Source organism: Myodes glareolus, chromosome 22 (assembly GCF_982192425.1).
Source record: "Myodes glareolus chromosome 22, mMyoGla1.1, whole genome shotgun sequence".
Lineage (NCBI taxonomy): Eukaryota > Metazoa > Chordata > Mammalia > Rodentia > Cricetidae > Myodes > Myodes glareolus.
The window spans coordinates 42940733-42953795 of NC_142047.1; the positions used below are offsets into that span (position 1 = coordinate 42940733).

General features: G+C 45.5%; 1 long non-coding RNA gene across 1 annotated transcript in view; it reads right to left on the reverse strand.

The window, feature by feature from the left end:
* LOC125402511 (uncharacterized) overlaps nt 1-13063 on the reverse strand; it is a 56111-nt gene that overhangs the window by 963 nt on the left and 42085 nt on the right. The gene's annotated exons all lie outside the window — the stretch shown is intronic.

A 13063-nucleotide genomic window follows, 5' to 3' on the forward strand; every position in this document is an offset into this window, starting at 1 on the left:
CAATCAAGGGAAATCTAAGGTTAGCACGTTCTTTTCCAGGACTCATTTGCCACTGTGGAGGTGTGTGTGCTGTGGAAAGAGGGGGAACAGGCATGGGCGGTCTCGATGATAGGTATCTCCAGGATGTCCAAGCTTTTGACAGTGCAGCCTTGTGGGCTGCAGAGTCCACACACCTATCACACTTCAAGTGGCCTTGTTTGTCCCTTAGATGCTGGGCGGAGATCACAATGACATCTTTTGGCAACTGCTGACCTCATTGTTTCCTTCCCTAACCCCATCTGACATTCCAGTTGGTCATACCTTTCTAAAGTAGTAGTGCACCTTAGACACAGAGCCAAGAACCACTCATTAGCCAGAATGGATTTTTATACATTTGTAAAATTAACCTTATTAGAATAGTCAGTGCTAGGGCTCCTCCAAGAAGCCAGTGGGAGAGTGGTTAGTCCAGTCTGTGGTCTCCAACTTCTATCTTTGCTAGGCCTGCTTTAGAGTCACAGGGAGTCCAAGAGGCAATGTGAACCCTGGTCTTGAACACGTCTCCACGGACAGAGGGACCTGGCCAGCTTCAATCCCCATATGGGGACCGTGAAACAGTATTTGAGTCACAAGAAGCAACTGGTGCCCAGGAGAATGGCTAGAAATCAAGTCCACATGTGGGAAGCAGGTGGGGCAAGGGGGAAAAATAAATTGTTTATACAACAAACGGTACAGGAGATGCCTGTTGGTGAAACAATGTAATGTGAGTGATCGAGTGACGCTTTTACTAAACACACCGTGAGCTGGAGAAACAGCGCGGTGGGTAATACGCTTGTCACATTAACGTGACAACCTGAGTCTGAATCCCCAGAACCCACATAAAGCTGGACATCTATAATCTCAATATTCCTACAGCAAGATGGGAGACAGAGACAGAATTCCCAGGAACCTTCAGACCAGGTAACCTGACATACACAGCACTGTCTCAAACAAGGTCTGCTGTGCAGACTGATCCGTGAGCTTGTCCTCTACCTCCACATCCACACCATGGCTCGAGCATGCCTGCATTCGTGCATACAAGCTTACCCATGCATCATACACGCATGCCACTGAAAGATAATTTCCATATTTGACTTGTTTATCTCCAAATGTTATGATTATTAGTGATTATTTTTTCACGTTCGTGTCGCGGAGTTATTTTTTTTCTAATTTTTTTCCATTAACCATATACCGCTGTCACAATGAGAAGAAAGATGCTGCTTTCAAAAGCTGATAAACAGGAGCAGCAAAGATGAACTTATTACACACGCCGCCTGGAGTAGTTTGCCCTGGGCAGGCAGAAAGAAACTAAGGGCATGCGCCAGGTCATCTGGCGCCTTTACGGTGAGCAAATGCATGGGTGCGAACGGGAGGGAGAAAGGCAGAGGGGTTATTGTCCTGTGGAGAAAGGCAGATCTGTAGATGTGAGGGTAGAGAGGGACGGACTCCTGTGGGAGTCCTGCTTGCCTTCTGGGGCCATGGTGACATCCAGGCCTGGGCTGCTACCAAGAATCATGCCTGTGTACATGGCCCTGCCAGAGCCACAGTCTGTGTCGGTGTCCATGGTTCCTGTTACCACCAAATGCTGTGAGGATGCCACATATGGTTATGCTGGTGCCTGAGGGCCATGCCACCACTGGGACCAACCCAAGCTGTGTGGCCTGGGCTGCCACCTGGGGCCATGGCTTGAGTTCCAGCCAAGGGCCATGTCTGGGTCTGTAGCCCTTCCACCAGGGTCCATGTTGATATCCATGGCACCTGCTGCCATCAAGGATTGAATGGGTGTCAGGGGCCTGGTCTCCACCTGGGGCCATGTTGGTATCCGAGGGCCACCCTGCAGCCAGTGTGGTGTCATCTGAGTGAACTGCACTGTCACCTATGACCAGGGTGCCAACCAACCCAAGCTGATGCCGGGGTCCGTATCAGGGTCTGTGTTGATGTCAGTGGCTCCTTTCACCACTGAAGGCTCTGGGTTAAACTACAGGGTGGGCTGTGCTGTCACCTGGGCCCATGGTGCTGTCCAGGCCGGGTCTGCAGCAGGGGGACATCTCTGAGTCTATGGTCCTACTGCAGCCAGGGCCTATGCTAATATCCATGGCTCCTGGTACAATTAAAGGCCGTGGGGACGCACAAGGTCTGGGACACCCGCCACCTGGGGCCATGTTGTTGTCATGTTGCTGTCCAAGGTCCACCTTGCAACTATGGCCAAACCAATCTGAGAGGCCTGCATAGTTACCAGGGGCCATGGTGACAGCCAGACCCAAAATGCTGCTGAAGACCACATCTGGGTCCATGGTCCTACTGCATGTTTATGCCTATGTTTATGTCCATGGCCTGAGTTCTCATGAGAGGTCACAAGGATGCCTAGCTTCTGGGTCACCATCTGTGGCCATGTTGGAATCTGAGGGGTGAATAGCTGTAGGGGCCATGCTGATCTTAGATGCCTGTGCTGCCATTTTGGCCATGGAGTCCTCTGGGCGGGACTGCAGCCAAGGGCCATGTCTGGGTCCATGACCCTACCACAGTCAGGGTCTATGTTAAAGTCTGTGGCTCTTGTTGCCACCAGGGGCCATGTGACTGCAGTGGGGTCTCTACTGTCACCATGTTGGAGTGTGAGGACCATGCTGCTGCTGGGTCCATACCAATCTGAGCGTCACATGCTGTCATTGGGTTCATGGTGACAAAGAGGCCCAAGCTGCTGTTGATGGCCTTGACTAGGTCCATGGTCCTGCTGCAGCTGGGATCCATGTTGATGCCCATAGCACATGTTAGCACAGGGCCCATGTGATTCATGTACCAAACCGTGTGTTGAATCACAAGTTGGGCTTGCTGAGCTGGCCGTGTCCCTTGCTGACCCAGGGCAAGCTGCCCCCCTCCTCACTGGAGAGCTGGGCCCTGTCCCTCTCTGGCCTTGGGGTCCAGCTGGCCGGGGATCACAGGTCCTGATGACCCTGGCACAGGAAAGCTGGGCCCATCCCTAATAAGAGAGTTGGCCCCTACCACATTTGGGAAAGATGGCCTCACTCTCCGCCATAGACATGGGAGAGCTGGCCTCGCCCCTCGCCTGAGAGCAGTGGTCCCAGAGGCCCAGATGGACCAACTCAGCAATCACCCAGGTTCACATCCAGGACTTTGAGCAGACACACCCCAACACCTACTCCATCTATGATCTGCTGGATCATAGATGATCCTACAGGAAGGGACTTGTCCTGCAGAGCCATTGTTGCATGGTCTACAGGACTCAGGGCAACAGCCAATGTCAGGAAGTTTCTGCAGGGTCCAGTGTGGATGCTGTGCTGGAGGTCAGAGGTCTTGAACCTGGCCAACAACACATCACACAATGGAAGGAGAGCTGTGTGCATGATAGACAGACAAAGAGGCAATGGAGAGGCAAAGATGGAAGTGCAAAGTGGTTTTTATTTTATTTTTTTCTTTTGACTTTGTTTTGTTTCTTTTTCTGTTTGTTTATTAATTAAAATTGATACTCCTATTTGTATTTCTATTTATTTTTTATTTTATTTTTTTCTTCTTTTTTATCTTCATCTCATTTCCCTTCTTTCTTTGTTAGGTTGTCTTTGGAAGGACACTACAAGGGTGAGGGGCAAATGCAGAGGGACTGGGAGATGGTGGGACAGGGGTACATGATGTGAAATTCCCAAAGAATTAATTTTAAAAAGTTACAAATGATCCACACAGCCCTGAGAGCAGGAGGAGAGGGGCTAGTCACAGAGCCAAGTGAGCCCAATAAAAACAAAATACAGTCATTCTCTAGGCTCCCCTGTGCCCCACAGATGGCTTTCCTCTAACCAATGTAATGAAGCATTAAAATGTGCACATCATCAAATGATTAGTTCTTAGACTGCAAAATTCGTCGACAGGCAACTGCCTTTGTATAGATCAGAGAGGAGTTGCTCAGAACAGGAACACATGGAGACAGCGTCCAGCGTCCATAACCCTCACCTCAGAGCGACTTTCTCTTCACTTTTTCCTCACCTGGAGAATCGGGGGTTAACAGGTAACACTCTAAGGGTGGGAGCCAAGGAAGCAAAGGAGGGGTAGGAGACCCTGGCCTGATACAATGGGTCTGAGACAGACACTAAGGACTAGGCTTCAGTGGAAAAAAAGTTCCACAGTCAATTTGGTGCCCATCCCGCCTGCAGTCTTTGGACAACTTAATCTCACCTGGCTCCACGGTCCTCATCACTATATGTGTCCACTCGCTCGTCTCTAGGTAACCAAGCTTGAAGCATAGCAGGAAAAACAAAAATTGACTACTCATAAAACGAACTAGAAAAAAGTGGCAACTGTGAATCAGAAACACAAACACAGCATCTCAGCTCGGTAAACTTGCCATGGAGATGAAGTGTGTTTGCCTTTGCTTTGGCATCAAAGGAAAGGAAACTCAAACACTGTCACCCAATACACACTTCAGATAAGCTGCAGCAAGCTGTGTAAGAGAAAAACTGGGGACTTTCAACACAAAGTCAAACTGTCGCAATCTCAGAAGTCTGTAATCCAGTAGTAGCTGCCAGATGCATGTGACTGGAAGTGGGGTTGACCCACAACAAGATAGGACTCTGGTGTTTTGCTAGGATTCTGTGCTCATTAGTTTTAATGTTCAACTCAACACAATCTAGAATCCTCTAGGAGGAGTCTTAACGAGGAATTTTCTGGATCAAGTTGGTTTATGGGCATTATCTGCGGGGGATTGCCTTGATTCTTCTTCATATGTAAGAAGATTCAGAACACTATGGGTGACGCCATTCCCCAAGCTGGATGCTGAGCGACTTGGTATGTTGGAATTAGCAAGCACACACCAGAATACGTGTATTCTGTCTTTGCTCTTGACTGTAGTTGTGATATTCGTAGCTGCTTGAGTTCTAACCCTGATTTCCCTAAAATAATGGACAGTAACTTGGGATTCTAAGCCAAAGAAATCCTTTCTTTCCCTTTGTTGTTTTCTGGCAGGACAACAGAAATGAAACCAGAACAGGCTGGTTTAGCAAAGAACCATGCACTAAGTTGCTTATACCTCAGAAATCCACTATCTCCTGGTTCTGGAGTCTGGAAATCTGAGCTTTCTGGTTTGACAAGGGTACACTCATCTTAAGACCTTGGCCCTTCCTCTATTTGGATAGCATACTCCAGTCTTAACACAATGCTTCCTCGTGTACATTACTCTAGAGGCCGACTTCCCTCTTCCTACGGACATCTGCCACACAAGATGACAGACACTGCTCCTCTATGACCTAATCTTAACTCATCACACCTGTAGTGACCCCCACTCCTATGTAACCTCCATTCTGTAGTACTGGGGATTAGGACAGCAACATGGGCATATTAAAGGCAGAAAACCAAACTTATTCTATGATATAAATATAAAATTCTTAAGGAATCACAAAGATTAATTACATGTGAAATATTCCAGTTATAATTTTATATGGATTCTACACTGAGCTATCATTTTGGATATGTCAAATGAAGTGAAATACACAATATCAAAAGTAATCGCACCCATCACTTTTTACTTTTTAATGAAACTTTCTAGGGTATCTTAAGTTTTTATTACATTATTTATTTATGTGCATTGTAGCTCTCTCTGTCTCTCTCTCTCTGTCTCTGTCTGTCTGTCTCTCTGTGTGTGTGTGTGTGTGTGTGTGTGTGTGTGTGTGCCCAACTCAGGTCTTCAGGCTTGTCAGCACGTATCTTTACTCACTGGGCTGTCTTGCCAGCCTTTGAATAGGTTTAAGCATCTTGTATGCCTGACACATAACTATTGGACAATGCTAATCTGGAAGAAATCCTTTCTATCTGATGACAGACATCATTGTCTCATTTTCTCAGTGTCCATGTGCCATGAGAACAGCGGGATGGGAAGTGAACTTACACAGAACATGTGTAAGGGTGGACGGGGTCCTGCTACCCCAGTACTCCTGGGTAGTGGTGGCTGTGGCTAGGTTTGTTTTACTCCTACCCCTGCTCTTTCTCCTATTTCTTATTTATTTTCTCCCTTATTCCCCTCTCCTTTACGTTGTCTTTTTCTCTTTGGTAAGACTATATTGACCAAGACAACCTGCCATGTGGCGCTCCTGCAGCCCTGAGCCCCTGGGATAATTAGTTCTCTTCTACTTCACTCCTCATTAGAGGCTGATTGACTGGGAAAGCTTTACTCCAAGTAAAATCATCACCTGCCAGTGTAAGGTTGCTTCCGAGAAAGGCTTGACCTGCCCAGAATATGTCTTGTGTCCTTAAAACAGCAGCGCTCTGGCTCTGCTCACCTAAACTCATCAATCCCCTGATCCTGTCAATCACAGTAACCCCCACACTCCCCTTCCACACTAGATCTTCAAGACAACCCAAACCTTTGTCCCAGAACTCAAGAAAAATAACACACCATGGAAGTGGAGGCAGAAGGCAGTCACGCTTATATCCGTGTCCTAAGGAGATGGCCAATTGCCTTTGCCGCTGGGGCTTCAGCACGGCCTTGATATTGATTTTAAATTGTTTCTTTCTTCCAAAGAGCTCCCCAATAGCCTTGAAATAACTTCTTCCTGGCACCTCTGCTGCCCACATCATTCGTTGCTTTTGTAACATGGCCCTTATTCTAATTACTCTGACTTTTCAGAGCAGTGAAAAGGACCTTTGTCCCTGGTTTGCAAATCCCAGTGTCAGGGTGAATAGGATCAAGAGATAAAGCAGTTGGAGCCTAACCATAGCTTTGTGTTTGAAAAAACAAACAAACAACAACAACAACAACAAAAAACCCAGCCTGTCTGGAAGAGAGCTGGAAACTAAGTATCACTATAGCCTGAGAGTCCTCATTGCCATGCCTTGGGATGAGCCCTGGTAAGCAGGAGGTAAATGGAATGGAAAAGCCTGGATTTCACCCACCCTAGACTTTCACCTTTGAAGCACTACCACAGAGACTTCTTCACACTTAATCTGCCATCCCACCTCCCTCACCACCACCTCCATGAAATCAAGTTTTGATCTTGTGCCTGGAGCTACACAGTCTGAGTCATCTTTAAGGTGCTCCTTAAACTTCATCCTCAGAGAAGCATCTATTTCCTTGTGACCCATATATGCAACTTCAACTACCTTTATCACTTAGGGAGAGTAGCGAAGGCTTTGTCTGAATTTCCTGGTTGATTCGGGTAAAGAATAGCTTGCTGTCTTCCCAACAGACACACAACTGTCCCGTATTGTGATGCTACAAACAGACTTGGTCATTGTCTCGCCTTGATTATAATGATTACTCAATTCAGCCTCTCAGGCATTTTTATACTAGAACAAAGATGGAGTCTACATGAGAATTCCTCTTAGATTTTTCAAGTGGGAGCATTTGAATTTATTATTACTAAAATGTGTTGCTTTCAGTAACTGAGCTACCAAAAAGCATATTGTTTCTCTGTAAACTGTGTATCCATCAGTTCTGGCTGGATCAGTGGGAGGAGGTCTCCAGGTGAATCTGACACCTTTGATGTGTGTGGGCAAAGGACCATGTACACAATACTCATTGTGCACACTGAGTATCAGGTACCGGTTTCAGGGCAAGATGCTTTTATTGTTTATTTAATTTGGTTTTTCTTTTATTTATGTGCATGTGTATTCCTGTGTATAATACATATCACTGTGTATGTATGTATATAGTGTGTGTATGTGTTTGTATTTATGCATATAATAAATATCAGTGTATATGTGTGTCTGTATGTGTGTGGTGTGTTTGTTTTTGTGTATTCATGCATATAATATATAGGAATATGTTATATGTTTATCTCTGTGTGTGTGTGTGTGTGTGTGTGTGTGAGAGAGAGAGAGAGAGAGAGTGTGTGTGTGTGTGTGTGTGTGTGTGTGTGTGTGTTTCTGTGTGTAGACCAGAGGACAACCTCGGGAGTCATCCTCAGAAACACTGTCCACACCCGACCACTTAGTAACACTATCTTCAAGATCAAGATTAGGCTAGAAGAGCTGGCCAGGGAAGTCAGAGATCCCCCTGTCTTCACCACCACAGGGCTGGGATTACAGCAATGTGTTTCCAAGGGTGCCTGTTTTACATGGGTTCTGGAGGTTAAACTCAGGTCCTCATTCTTGCAAAGCAAACATTTTACCATCTGAACCATCTCTCAAGTATTTTTTTTAATCTAGCACAGAACATAAACAGAGTTTGTTTTAGAGTAACCAGGTACTAGAACAGACCATGGCAAAGAGGCCGTTGTGGAGAAAAATATGACAAGAGAGTCAACAATGACCAGAATCATAGACACAGATGTCCTGATTTACACATCTAGATAGGGCAAATACTACAAAAGAGAATACCGGAAACCAAAATAATGGAGTCATCTGGCTCAGATCACAAATCTAAGAAATGGCAAAGCAATGTTCGAAGCCCATTGGTGTCTAATTGTGAACCTTAGCTCCTCCTGCGGCATCATCTGGTATCATTGCTACTCCTGTTCCTGCCTCTGCTCATCCTGCCTTTTCTCCAATAACATGCAAAATAAGAATTAAAGAAATCGACTCTTATCAAGGACAAAACCAACCAGCACAGAGTGGTAGGCTCCACACTTCAACCCTCAACTCCAGCTTCAAAGCATAAGACAGAAGGGACTGTGAGAAAGCCACTGCCCTCCATCATCAGAGACACATGGCAGGGCACTCTTTTTAGGTCCTGCCATGTCAGTTTCAAAACCCAGGGCCTGTCCCCTTCAGCTGTTCTTCAAGATTCTTCTCGATAGCTAACATCTGAGTGTAGTTCGCCTCTAGGCTCCAGCTGCTGGCCTCTCCTCCAGAGCTTATCCCAAAATAGCAATGGAAAGACCTTGCTAATGCAAGAAATATTAAAGCACCAACAAAGCCTTGTCCATTGGCCTCTGACCTTTTATCCAGGTGAGCCACCTCTCACAGGAGCGGACTTAAAATAAAACACCTGGAGTGACTTAAAACACAGGGTATTAAGTTTGGTTGTTATTTTATAATAATTCGCAGGTGGATTCGTCCCATTGTGACATACAGCTATTCTCATGACCGCTATCCATAATTTTTGAAATTAATCTTCAAAGCCAGGCATTCCTGCTTCTCCCTGCTGATCCAGTATCTTTCTCTCCGAGGTTCATTTCTCATGCAGGATGTGAGATGGCAACCGCTGCCCGCAGAAACCACTCCTTGCCTAATGTATCCTTTGGGCCATACTTTAAAGATTTATTTTATACTTAATTATGTCTATCTATGTGGGGGTAGGTACAGGCACCACGCACCCACATACACATCCCGGAGGCCGGCGGTATCAGATTCCAGATTCCGTAGTGGCTCAAGTTACTGCCGGGTGTCAGCCACCTGACGTGGGTGCTGGGAACGGAACTCAGGTGCTCAACAAGAGCAACAGTATGTGCTCTTAACTCCCTAGCCACCTCTCCAGCACTGCCACCCTGCCTCACCCCCTTGGACGCTCTTGGTTACAGGTGGGGACATGGCACATTCATGTTGGTCAAAACTTCCAGGTTCAGGAACCAGCTCCTTCTGCCGTCCATCACAGCTGCTTGTCACAGGAGCATCTTAGGACATTTATTTCTTATGTGATAAGCTCTGTAGCAAGCCCTTTCCACAAATTTTCTCATTTTATATCACAATGACCCTATGGAGTCATTTCCCAGATAGCGAATCTCAGTCTGAATCTGAGAAATAAAAAAAAAAAAGAAAGAAAAAAAAGTCATCCAGAGGATTTAGGATTTGTACCCAAGAACTCTGGCTTCAGGCAGCATTCCCTGACCCACGAAGTCAGCACCCTTTCCCCCACCTCTTCTGTTTCCTGTTATCGTGGGATCTCAGGACCTCAACTGATTGGCACACATGGGCTGAGGATTTCCTGTAAGGGTGGGGCAGCTTCCCGCAGTCTGAAAGACCTGACTGGAAAAAGATGAGTTGAACCCATTTGCATCTCATTCTTTGACATTTGGGATACAAGAAATCTCTCAGGTAGCCATGGGAACTATGATTTAAAGTTTTATACGCTAGCTAAGGAGTCTACTGACAGGCTAAATGATACACAAATAAAGCTGGGCCCCAGAAATCTGAGCAGTCAGGGATACTCAGTTAAGGGAGGTAGGGAAGAAGTTGATGGGGTGGAGTCAACCGTGGGACTCCATTAACACAGCACTAGTACCAATTCAGAGATTCTGTCACTGAGGGTCTCTGTAGTGCAGGCTCTGCAAGGTCAAGCATTGGCTCCTGTGCATGCGTTTCCATGTGTGCACCTAGCAAAATTCCTAAGCTGAATCCTGAAGATGTCCTTCCCTAGTCCCCCAATTCTGAAGCATGAGATTATACTGCAAATTAATTGACCTGGAATTAGGGGCAGCATGTTGGTTTACTCAGGTGAGTATCCCGAGCACCCGAGATCACACTGAGTTGCCCATGGATCACCACACAAGAGCCAGGATGAACAGAGAGCAGAGACAGGAGTCGGAGAGAGTCTCAACACAAAAAGAAGGCACATTGTTGGTTCCCTGAAGGCCATATGGAAAGCCAAAAGGACCTGAGTTCCGCCAATCATCAGAGCTTAATGAAGGACCCAGAGCCCCATCTGTGTAATTGCTCTAATCTGAGCCACACGGGGGAGAAACTAGTTGATCCCAATATAAGAAAGTAATATGAGATAATAAATGTTCTGGGCTTTGGGGGGTGAGAGGAGAGCATGAGGAACCACTGCCAAAAACTGAGGCTAACTTAAACTCCAAGGTCTACCTCATATCGTCTTGTAAACGTCAGAGAAGGAATTTGCACAAACCTGCATCATATGGCCTATTACATATACAGGATACATGTATGTGTGCACATCTGTGTAGAAGCACATGTGTACCTATGCAGGATGTTTGTGTATATGAGAAAATGAGGCTACTGCCCTGTCTATAGAATATGTTTCATGAGACTTTGTTTTAAAACAATACACTCACACAGAGTGGGAAGAGTACAAAGTGACAAGTACTTAGACAGGTAAGATCATCAAGTTTCATGCATTGTATGTAATTACATGTGCTATGCTTGTATGACTGACAGAACCGCGGATCTCTCTACACCAGCATCACTTCAAACACAGCCCAGCAGGAATCTTTGAATTCCAACCTGATCAGATGGGATGCTGCAGGATGTGGTCTCTAATGCTTGCTGCAATCTTTGTGCAAGACATGTCAATAGATCTTTAGTTTCTTAATGTGTGTATTTATTTGAACATGTGTGTGCATATGCATGTGTGCAAGACAGTCAGAGAACAACTCCCGGGAGTTGGTTCTTTCCTTCTACACTATGATTCTTTTTTGTTTGTTTGTTTGTTTTTGTTTTTTTAGGTATTATTATTATTAAAAATTTTCACCTCCTCCCCTTCTTCCATTTCCTTCCCCCTTCCCCCACCCTCCTCCCCCTCCAGGGCTGACTGAGAAGCCAAGGACAATAGCACTGGGTTTTGATTCTACTGCATGTACTGGCTTTGGGAGAACCTAGTCCGTTTGGATGCTCACCTTCCTAGAACTGGATGGGTGGGGGGACCTTGGACTACACTATGATTCTTAAGGATAGAGCTGAAGTCACCAGAGTCGGTGACAAGCGTCCCCACCTACTGAGCCATCTTGGGGCCCACATGGATAGATAGATGCTGATGAAAAGTCTTCCTTGAAGAATGGGAAGACACAATGTCTGTTTTTACTATAAACATCATTCCCCTCTTTTTCCAAGCATGTATTTATTTACATTTCTTATTTACTTCCCAAAGATTTATTTATTATTTACATGGGACAGGGCATGTGCTTGCCGTGACCCACAAGTGGATATCAGAGGACAACTTGCAAGGATAGAGCACATGTTGTCCTACTCGACAGCGACACTCTCACCTGCCAAGCCATCCCCAGCCTCATCCCCTATCCTACTGAAGCTATGCTCAGTTTATCAACCAGTTATCTTTGAGTCAATACTGATGGAAATATGGGAGGTATGTAAATTGTGGCCAATTGAGCTAAGACAAGCATTACAAAAGCAACATTACTTCTTTGCAATTTTACAAAAAAAATACAATTCTAGGGAAAAAATTATGAAAGACAGAAAAAAGTCCATTGTATTTCTTTAGATTTTCCAAAACCTCAGTTATAACTGTTTCTGTGATCATTCCTTTGAAAACTAAGTTACCAATCCAGAGAATGTACAGAATCGTCAGTCAATGAGAGAAGATCCGGACCCATTGCATCAATGACGTGAGCCAGTCAGTGTTGACAACAGAGCAGAGATGGAGGTAGGGATGTAGGGAGGAGTGATTTGGATGAGAGGTCTCCCCTATAGTCTTAGGCAACTGCATACTTAGTCCTCAGTTGGTGGTGGCACTGTTTGGGGAGGTTTAGGTGGTGCAGCCTTGACAGAGGAAATATGTCAGTAGGAGCAGGCTTTGAGGTTAAAAACCTCCCTTGACTTCCAGATTGCTCTCTCTTCTTAATGTTATGGCTAAAATGTGAGCTCTTGGCTTCCTTTTTCTGTTGCAATACCTGCTGCTGGCTGCTATAGTTTCCCACCATGATGGACTCTTATCCCTCTGGAACTGTAACCCAAAATAAACCCTTCCTTCTAGAAATTGCTTTGGTTTGTGGTGTTTTATCACAGCAATGATATAAATGAGAAAGAGAAAGAGGGGGGCATTAGAGCAAGGATATGTGTTGTATAAAATCACTTAGGATATAAGGGAAGGCAAATATGTGATGTTCTATCTACAAGATATGGACCAGCAGTCTTCATCATTGGCATTCTCTCCATCTCTGACTCCGGTTATTTTGGGACAAGGTAGAATGGAAGGCAATAAAGCAAAGAATTTCCTTAAGTAGCAAACCTAGACTATGTATGAGTCCTTGTACTGTTACCAGCTGATACAACCAACTGTGTCTAGAAGAAGCGCTCATCACCTCTCCGAAACACCAAACATATTTTTCCTATAGCCACGAACACAGGCCATGGAAAACAGACTGGCAAAATACCAGAGTCAAGGTAATCCAGCCCCATCGTCCCCCACTTACTTAGA